Here is a 10,110-nt window from a genome sequence, read left to right on the forward strand (position 1 = left end):
AGTAAAACAATTATTTTTTCTTTTAATTTAAACTTTCTTCTATAACTGTTTTCTTGCTACTTAAAAGCTAGTTGTTGTTTTTTTTAAAACTGCTTTCAAAGCTTTTCAAGCTGTATATGTCCTTGGAATGAATTTATAAATAAGAATTGAGCCCGGCCAGTGTGACTCAGTGGGTTAACATCAACCTATGAACCAGGAAGTCACAGTTTGATTCCAGGTCAGGCCACATGTCTAGGTTTTGGCCTGATCCCTAGTACGGGGTGTGTAGGAGGCAGCCGACCAGCGATTCTCTCTCATCATTGATGTTTTTATCTCCCTCCCTCTCCCTTCCTCTCTGAATCAGTAAGAATATATTTTAAAGAGAAAGAGAGAGAGAGAGAGAGAGAGAGAGAGAGAGAGAGAGAGAGAGGAGTATATATGTTTATAAATATAAAAAAAATGTATTTGATGCTCTTAGAAAGTCTTATTTTCTTTCATTAAAACTGTGCAGTATAGGGAACTCCATAGATTCTCTTAATTTGAAGAAAGTTAGAGGGAAAGGTACTAATTCAGAGTTCCATGGGAAAATGTGTCACTTATATCCTGGGGAAGGCATCACTGGATGTGGAGGATGGGCCGTCTTTCCAAGTGAGGTCCTAGGTCCTGCTTGCAACTCCCAGCCAGGTTAGAATGTGCCTTCTTTAATCAGGACAAAACAATCACAGTGAGCAGAACATGACTAATGTTTTTTATAATTAACTAGAGGTCTGGTGCACGAAATTTGGGCACTCAGGGGTGAGGGGTCCCTCAGCCTGGCCTGCACCTGCTCACAGTCCGGGAGCCCTTGGGGAGTGGACCTAAACCATCAGTCAGACATCCTTAGCACTGCCATGGAGTCAGGAGAGGCTCCCGCCACTGCCACTGCACTTGCCAGCCATGAGCCCGGCTTCTGGCCAAGCAGTGCTCCCTCTGTGGGAGTGCACTGACCCCCAGAGAGCAGCTCCTGCATTGAGCATTTGCTCCCTGGGGTCAGTGCATGTCATAGCAACTTGTTGTTCCACCTTTTCGTTGATTTGCATATTAACCTTTTATTATATAGGGTAGCTAGTCTTGAATGTTCTATTTCTGCCCCTAACAAAGTCACCCTAGCTACTCGAGACAGATGCTATCTTCCCCACAGGAGCCAGTCAGGGCTCCCCTACCTTTAGGCAACAGGCCCTGTCCCTTGTAATGAGGATTGCTTTATGTAAGGACCTTAACAACTTCAGCCGGTTCTCAAAAAGGTGGTGATAATTGTTCAAACACAGACTTCAGCTCTCAGGCCTGAGACCACCCCTTTCCTCCATGCCCTCAAAGGTCCTCAACTGAGCTAGTCAATCCCACCCTGCCTTTCATGCCAGCATTACCTCTGCCCTAATCTCAGGGTCATCTTATACTGTCTAAATTACAGTCCCCTCCTTGCAGCTGCATTCTGCAAACATTGAGCACTTATTATATCCTGGTCTCAGTGTTAGGGAATCAGGCTGGAAAAAAAACACAACGCTGTTCTTTTCCATACTCTTTCTCCATATTGCTGTAAGTAGCTCCACGTTGATGCAGCATTGTGCTCAGACCAACCTTTCTGACAAAGTTTTACAATCCATGTGCCATAGTAAATGAACTCCCTCTATCCTCACTTTCATTTACCTTTTTGCTGACACTTCTTTAAATATTTTTTCCTCATGCCTGCAAGGCTTTTTTTAAGCTTTGACATGTGTGTTAGTTATCTACTGCTGCCGTAAAAAAATTATCACAAATTTAGTGGCCTGAAACAATGCAAATGTGTTACAGTTATTAGCACAGAAGTCTGGTGTGGGGCTCACCAGGCTGCAATCCAGGTATCAGGAGGCTGCATTCTCTTCTGGAGGCTCTTGGGGAGACTTTCTTTCTAGCTTCTGGAGACCACCCATATTCTGTGACTGGTGACCGCTTCCTTCATCATTAAAAGCCAGGAATATTGCATCTTGTGACTCTACTGAAGTCACATCTCCCCCTGATTTCCTCTCATACCTCCCTCCGCAACTTTGAAAGCCCCTTATACTTGAACTAGAGGCCCAGTGCACAAAAATTTGTGCACTGGGGGGGTGGCTGGTCCCTCAGCCTGGCTTGTGCCCTCTCACAGTCTGGGACCCCTTGGGAGATAATGACCTGCAGGCTTAGGCCTGCTCCCGGGTGGCAGAGGGCAGGCCCAATCCCTAGGTGCAGCCCCTGGTCGGGCTCAGAGCAAGGCTGATTGGGGAGTTGGGGCACCCCACCCTGTCATGCACAGAGCAGGGTGGATTGCGAGGTTGCCATACCACCCTCAGTCGTGCTCAGGGTATGGCCGATTGGGGGGTTGGGGCACCGCCCCCTGTCACACTCAAGGCAGCGTCGATGGGGAGGTTGCGGAGTCACCCCATGTCTCGCACAGAGCAGGGCCCATCAGGGGTTTGGAAAGCTCCCCCCTGTCATGCACAGAACAGGGCCAATCAGGGGTTTGAGGAGCTCCCCGCTGTCACTCACAGAGTAGGGCCAATAGGGGAGTTGGGGCACCGCCCCCTGTCACACACAGAGCAGGGCGGATTAGGGGGTTGGGGCACCACATCCTGTCACACTCATGGCAGAGTCAATGGGGAAGTTATGGCTCTACCCCATCACACACAGAGAAGGGGGGTTGGAGTGCTGCACCCCACACAGAGGGGCTCCATATGGGGCTCCATACCCTGTCACACACAGAGCAGGGCCAATCAGGGGGTTGGGGCACCGCACCATGTCACACACAGAGCCGCAGGGCGATCAGGGGGTTGGGGAGCTCCCCCCTATCAGGCACAGAGCAGGGTTGATCAGGGGGTTGGGGCGCCTTCCACTGTCATGAACAGAGCAGGGCAGATAGGGAGGTTGTGGCCACGCCCCCTGTCACACAAAGAGCTGCTGGGTGATCAGGGGGTTTGGGCGCTCTGCCCTGTCACGCTGATCCCAGTGCTGGGAGGCATATTACCCTTTTGCTATATAGGATAGAGGCCTGGTGCCCGGGTGGGGGCCGGCTGGTTTTCCCTGAAGGCTGTCCTGGATCAGGGTGGGGGTCCCCACTGGGGTTCCTGGCCAGTCTGGGTGAGGGGCTGAGGGTTGTGTTCAGGCTGGCGGGTGACTGAAGCTCCCAACAGCTCCTTTTTGTTTTATACTGGGCCAGCTTTTGCTCTGATGTAGCATACTATTCCACTATGTAGATATACCAGGGCTCTTTAACCCGCTCATCTGCTGACCAGCACTTAGGCTGTTTCCAAATCTTAGCTATTGTAAATTGTGCTGCAGTGAACATAGAGGAGCATGCATCCTTTCAGATTGGTAATTCTAGGTTCCTGGGATATATTCCCAGAAGTGGGATCACTGGGTCAAATGGGAGTTCCGTTTTTAGTTTTTTGAGGAAACTCCATACTCTTCTCCATAGTGGCTGCACCAGTCTGCATTCCCACCACCAGTGAAGGAGGGTTCCTTTTTCTCGCCATCCTCACCAGCACTTGCCCTTTGTTGATGATAGCCATTCTGACAGCTGTTAGGTGGTATCTCATTGTCCTTTTGATTTGTATCGCTCAGATGATTAGTGACTCTCAGCATGTTTTCATGTGTCCCTTGGCCTTCCTTTTGTCCTCTCTGGAAAAGTATCTATTTAGGTCCGTTGCCCATTTTTGTGATTGGGTTGTTTATCTTCCTTTTGTTAAGTAGTATGTGTTCCCTATAAATGTTGAGGATGAAACCCTTATCAGAGAGAACATTGGCAAATATGTTCTCCCATGCAATGGGCTTTGTTGTTGCCTTGTTGATGGTTTCTTTTGCTATGAAGAAGCTTTTTATTTTGATGTCTTTCCATTTGTTCATTTTAACTTTATTTTCCATTGCCCCAGGAGCTGTGTCTGTGAAGATATTGCTTCCGCATATATCTGAGACTCTGCTGCCTATGGATTCCTCTACTATTTTTATGGTTTCCAGCTTTATGTTCAAGTTATTTATCCATTTTGAGCTTATTTTTATGCATGGTGTCAGCTGGTGGCCTAGTTTCATTTTTGCATTTGTCTGACCAAATTTCCCGGCACCATTTATTGAAGAGACTGTCTTATCCCCATTGTATGTTTTTGCTTTTTTTGTCAAATATTAATTGAGCTTGGTTGTTTGAATTGGTTTCTGGGTTCTCTATTCAATTCCATTGGCCTATGTGTCTATTCTTGTGCCAGTGTCAGGCAGTTTTGAACACAGTAGCTTTGTAATACAGCTTGATATCTGGTATTGAGATCCCTCCTACTTTGTTATTCTTACTCAAGATTGCTGCCACTATTCGTGATCTTTTTTTTTTTTTATTCCAGATGGATTTTTGGAGAGTTACTTCTAGGTCTGTGAAATATGCTGTTGGTATTTTAATGCGGAGTGCATTGAATGTATAGATTGCTTTGGGTAGTATAGCCATTTTAATGATGTTGTTTCTACCAATCCATGAACAAGGTATGTTCTTCCATCTCTTTATGTCTTCCTCTACCTCTTTTTTCAACATCTTCTAGTTTTCTCAGTGGAGGTCTTTTACCTCCTTAGCTAAGTTTATTCCTAGTTATCTTAATTTTTTTGGTGGGATGATGAATGGGATTCTTTTTTTAATCTCCTTTTCTGTAAGTTCACTATTGGTGTATAAAAATGCCATATATTTCTTGGCGTTAATTTTGTACTCTGCTACATTGCCGAATTCATTTATTAAGTTAACTAAATTTTTGAAGGAGTGTTTGTGGTTTTCTATGTACAGTATCATGTCATCTTCAAATAATGACAATTTACTTCTTCTTTTCCAATTTGGGAACCATTTCTTTCCTTTTCTTGTGTGATCACTGTGACTAGGACTTCCAGTACTGTGTTGAACAGGAGTGGTGAAAATGGGTGTCCCTCTCTTTTTCCTGTTCTAGAGGGAAATGGTTTTAGTTTTTGCCCATTGAGTATGATGTTGGCTGTAGGTTTGTCATATAAGGCTTTTATTATGTGGAAGTATGATTCTTCTATTCCTACTTTGCTGAGTGTTTTTATCAGAAAAGGCTGTTGCACTTGGTCAAATGCTTTTTCTGCACCAGATGATATGATTGTGTGGTTTTTCTCTCTCAATTTGTTTATGTGATGTTTCATGTGCATTGATTTGTGGATATTGTACCATCCTTGAATCCCTGGAATAAATCCACTTGGTGATGGTGTATGATCTTTCTAATGTAATGTTGTATCCGGGTTGTAGAATTTAGGTGAGGATTGCAGCATCAATGTTCATCTGGAATATTGGCCTGTAAGTCACTTTCTTTGTGGTGTCTTTTTCTGGTTTTGGGATTATGGTAATGCTGGCTTCATGAAAAGAGCTCGGAAGTATGCCGTCCTCTTGAATTATTTGAAATAGTGTGAAAAAGATTGCTTTTAGTTTTTCTTTGAATGTTTGGAAAAACTCCCTTGTGAAGCCATCTGGTCCAGGGATTTTGTTTTTCGGAAGCTTTTTGATTACTGTTTCAATTTTATCAGTAGTTATCGGCCTGTTCAGGTTTTTTGCTTCTTTCTGATTGAGTATTGGAAGCTTGTATTTGTCTAGAAATGTGTCCATTTTGTCCAGGTTTTCCATTTGTAGGAGTAGAGTTCTTATAGTTTTTACAATCCTTTGTATATCTGCCGGGTTATTTGTTACTTCAACTCTTCCATTTCTGATTTTGTTTATTTGGGTCCCCTTTCTTAGTTTCTTGGTGAGCCTCCCTAGAGGTTCATCAATTTTTTTTTCTTTTTTTCAAAGAACCAGCTCTTGCTTTCATGATCTTTTGTATTATTTTTTTGGTCTCTATGGCTTTTATTTCTGCTCTGATCTTTATTATCTCTTTCTTTTTTGGTAATATGGGCTTTTATTGTTGCACTCTTTCTAATTATTTAAGTTGAAGATTACTTAATTTATTACCATTTTTTTCCTGTTTTCTAAGGTAGGCCTACAGAGTTGTGACCTTCCCTCGCAGGACTGCTTTCATTGTGTCCCATAGATTTTAGGATTGTGTGTTTTCATTGTCATTTGTTTCCAGGATGCTTTTCATTTCTTCTCTGATCTCTTTGGTAACCCAACTATAGTTTAATAGCATGCTATTTAGCCTCCAAGTGTTTGATTTTTTTCATTGTTTTTATTGCACTTGATTTCTAGTTTTATGCCATTGTGACCTGAGAAGATGCTTATTACGTTTTCTATCCTCCTGAATTTGAAGAGACTTTGCCTGTGTCCTAATATGTGGCCTATCTTTGAAAATGTCCCGTGTGCACTGGAGAAGAATGTATATTTGGTAGCTTTGGGATGAAATGTTCTGGAGATGTCAAGTCCATCTGAACTGGAGAGTCATTTAGGATTGCTGTTTGTTTGGAGGTTTTTTGTTTAGAGGATTTATCCAGTGGTGTCAGTGAGATATTGAAGTACCCTACATTGATACTATTGCTATCTATCTATCCCTTGATACCTTCCAGAAGTTGTTTTTTGTATTTGGGCACTCCTGTACTGGGTGCATATATGTTTACCAGAGTTATATCCTCTTGTTGATTTGCTCCTTTTAGTATTGTGTAGTGGCCTTCCTTATCCCTTGCTATGACCTTCATTAGAGTTCTATTTTGTTCCGATATAAGCATTGCCACCCCAGCTTTTTTCTCATTTCCATTTGTTGAAAATTTATTTTTCCCTCTTTCACTATCTGTGTGAATCCTTTGCTCTGAGGTGAGTCGCTTGCATACTGCAAAATATGGGTTTTGTTTCCTTATCCATTCAGCTGCCTCATGTCTTGATTGGAGCACTGAATCCATTTACCTTTAATGTTATTATTGTAAGTACTTGTTTGTCATATTTATTCTTAATGTGTGTGCTTTTCCTTGCCTTTCTGTTTCTTCTTTTTACTTCCATTCCTCTAGCATTTCTTGCATTGCTGACTTGGTGGTAATAAACACTCATAGCCCTTTTTTGTCTGTAAATTTCCTTATTAGTTCTTCAATTTTGAATTATAGCCTTGCTGGGTATGGATTCAGCCCCTTGTTTTACATCACTTTGTATATTTCATTCCATTCCCTTCAGGCCTGGTGTGTTTCTGTTGAGAAATCTGTTGATATTCTAATGGGAGATGCCTTGTAGGTAACTTTCTGTCTCTGTCTGTCAACCTTTATGATTCTTACTTTTGCATTGATGTTTAATTATGATGTGGCTTGGTGTTGGTCTTTTTGGGTTCATCTTATTTGTGACTCTGTGTGGTTCTTGGACTTGCATAGTTATTTTCTGGCCTGTATCAGGGAAGTTTTCTGTCGTTATTTCTTCCAACATGTTTTCCCCTCCCCCATCTGACTGGAAGAACTGGCTGGGTCTATAGACCAAGACTGAGCACAGACCTGCTGAGAACCTGGATTGCGGTGAGTGATTGTCACCTAAATGTACACTCCTGCTTTTTGCCCATGACCCTGATCATGTCTACCGCTGCCACACATAGAGTGGCATGTTCCCATTCTCCGGTGACTTCTCTAGGCACACTCCCATCAGGCTGGCCCAGGTGATGGACATGGGAGCCTTACATCAGGAACCAGTGCCTTGTTCTTGTGTCACCGTCCCATGACCCACTCAGAGATATGAGTGCAGGCGACTGATTCAGGCCTCAGATACTGAACATGGAGAAGGAAGTCAATTGATGGCCCCTGCCAAGGTCTCTTGCCTGGAGAGAGAAGTAATGAGACTTGGAAAGCGGAATGCTTCTGTAATTTCTTAAATTCTGCCAAACATGAGGAATTACTTTTACTCATCATCTTGACTCAGAATCCAGCTTCAGGTTCACAATGGCCAGCTATCAGACAAGTGTAAATGAGCAACATGGTTGTGACCAAAAAAAGGATGGAGAGGTCCCAGGGCAAGCCATGAGGCCAAAGAGCTTCACACTAAAGGAACTCTCCCAGAGACGGGTGCCCACGTAGGCAGCAGGAAGGATGGGACCTTGGAAGCTTATCCAAAACTAGTAAGCAATGTGACAGTTCACCAGGGCATGGAAAAGACTCTCACTCTGTGTGGAAAGTTGTATGAGCAGAAGACCCTCAAGCCATGTTTAAAATACTCTTGAAATAGTTTGCAAAGGCGCATGTCAGTGTTTAATTCTCAAATATTAAAATCACAGGGTGCTAACTAGTGATTTTACTACTTTATTTATTTACATGTATGGTATGTTTATTAATGTTGTGCCATAACTCTGTAATAGCCATTGAAAAATAACAACTTTTCCTATGGTTATTTGGATTGCTGGGCAGGGTATTAGCTGGAGGTACTATTCTATGTGGGTTGCTCTACAGTGCAAAGCAAGACTAGTCTGTGATTTACTCATTTTGCATTTCATTTGTTTTGTTTGTTTGTTGGTCTCCTCAATCTAGTGAGGGTTCATGGCTCAGAGATACCCTGAGGAAGATCATGAACGTCTCATGAGGTGTCCGAGCTGATCACCCAGAATAGCAGTGGATGTACCCTTAGGCACTCAGTAAATTTTTTGGAGTAAATCAAGGATTGAAGAGCGAGGAGAGGTGTCTGGCTTTGGCAGGTGAGGATCAGCTGACCCGTGGACATCCCTGAGAAGATGTCCACTCTGTGCCAGTGCCTCCTGCCAGCCCTCACATAGGGCATAGAGGGATTTCCTGTCAAGTATGGATACAGAACTTTTGTGGCCATGAGTCTTATGGAACCGTCTCCAGGGGAACAATCAGCAGTGGAATGGGCTGTACAGCCTATAGCATCTGGTTTTCCTCTCAGCCACAATAGTCTTCCTCTGGCTTCGAGTTGGAGATTTAGGGTCAGTGGATGACAGGGATGCAGTAGCAGGAACCATTCTCTCCTTCTCTGGTCAGAAGCATAATTCTTACCATCTGATGAGGCAGAAGTGCAATCTTCACCAGAAGCATCCCTCTGCAGGCCTGAATGCCATGGTTGGGCCCTCCCTTTCCCTCTCGACCTCTCGTCTTCTTTGTGTCCAGGATCGGTGTGTGCCATTCTCCCTACCTTGCCCTGCACTCTCTATTGGAATGACCTAGTGCCTTTGGGGTTGGGATCTGGGAATGTCACTGGCACTTCATCTACGCCAGGCCAACCCTGCACCCCAACCCCTCCCCAACACCACCGCTGTCTGCATAATCTGGTAGATTATGTCTCTGATATTTAAGGGATGCAGATCACAGATTCAGCAAGACTGGCCCATGCTCTGCTGCCATTTCACTTTTGTGCCTCATTCTGGGTCCCTTTTGGGATTCTCTGGGCCATTTTCTGCCTTGTCCCTCTAGCCCAGAGTGAGTGCTCTTCCTCATGCACCTCCCTTGTGCCTCTAGAAGCACTGCCCTTGGCATTAAATGGCTAGAGCCAGGCATGTCTTGGATATGAGGCATGTTCTCCTTGGGGAGCAAAAAAGAGGGGCAATCCCTTGTTTAGGTCTAGATGTCATTGGAACCAGGTCTTGTTGGGCACGGGCAGGGCAGGTAGTGCCAGCAGAGACTTGTGAGTTTGAAAAAGGCACAGAGGACAAAATATGTCAGGGTAGGAAGAGGTCTGACTGCAGAGGGAAAGAAGCCAGGTGGAAGGCTGTCTGCTCGAAGGCTGGGTTAAGAGAGCGGACGATGGGAAAGCCCATGCATGGGGACTGGTCCCCAGGGCCTCTGAAGGCCCATAGAGGCAGGGCTTGCTGTGGAACCCAGGAAGGGCATCCTCCTGCCTCTTTGGTGCCTCTTTGGTGCCTCTTTGGATCCAGAAAGGCAGTTGGGATGTTGATTTTCCTTCTGTACACTGTAGCTTGTCACGTTCTCCAAAACAGCTCAGAAGAATTGGGGAGAACTCCTGATTTCTGTTATCAGTGGGTGTCCCCAGCATGAGATTCCTGATGGGCTGACTGACATTCCAGGGATGCATAAAGAGGGTCCCAGACTTGGAGCACATTCTAAGGACCCCCTTTCTTCCAAAAAAGGTCACAAGGGCAGATGACCTGGGATCGCAGTAGGAATTTTGTGACTGGAGCAGGTTGCAAAGGACGGCCCTATTCGTGGGCTCAGAGGCTACTGTGTTCTGTACGTAAGTGAGGG

Source organism: Myotis nattereri (genome assembly GCF_964212035.1).
Source record: "Myotis nattereri genome assembly, chromosome: Y".
In the NCBI taxonomy this organism is placed as follows: Eukaryota; Metazoa; Chordata; class Mammalia; order Chiroptera; family Vespertilionidae; genus Myotis; species Myotis nattereri.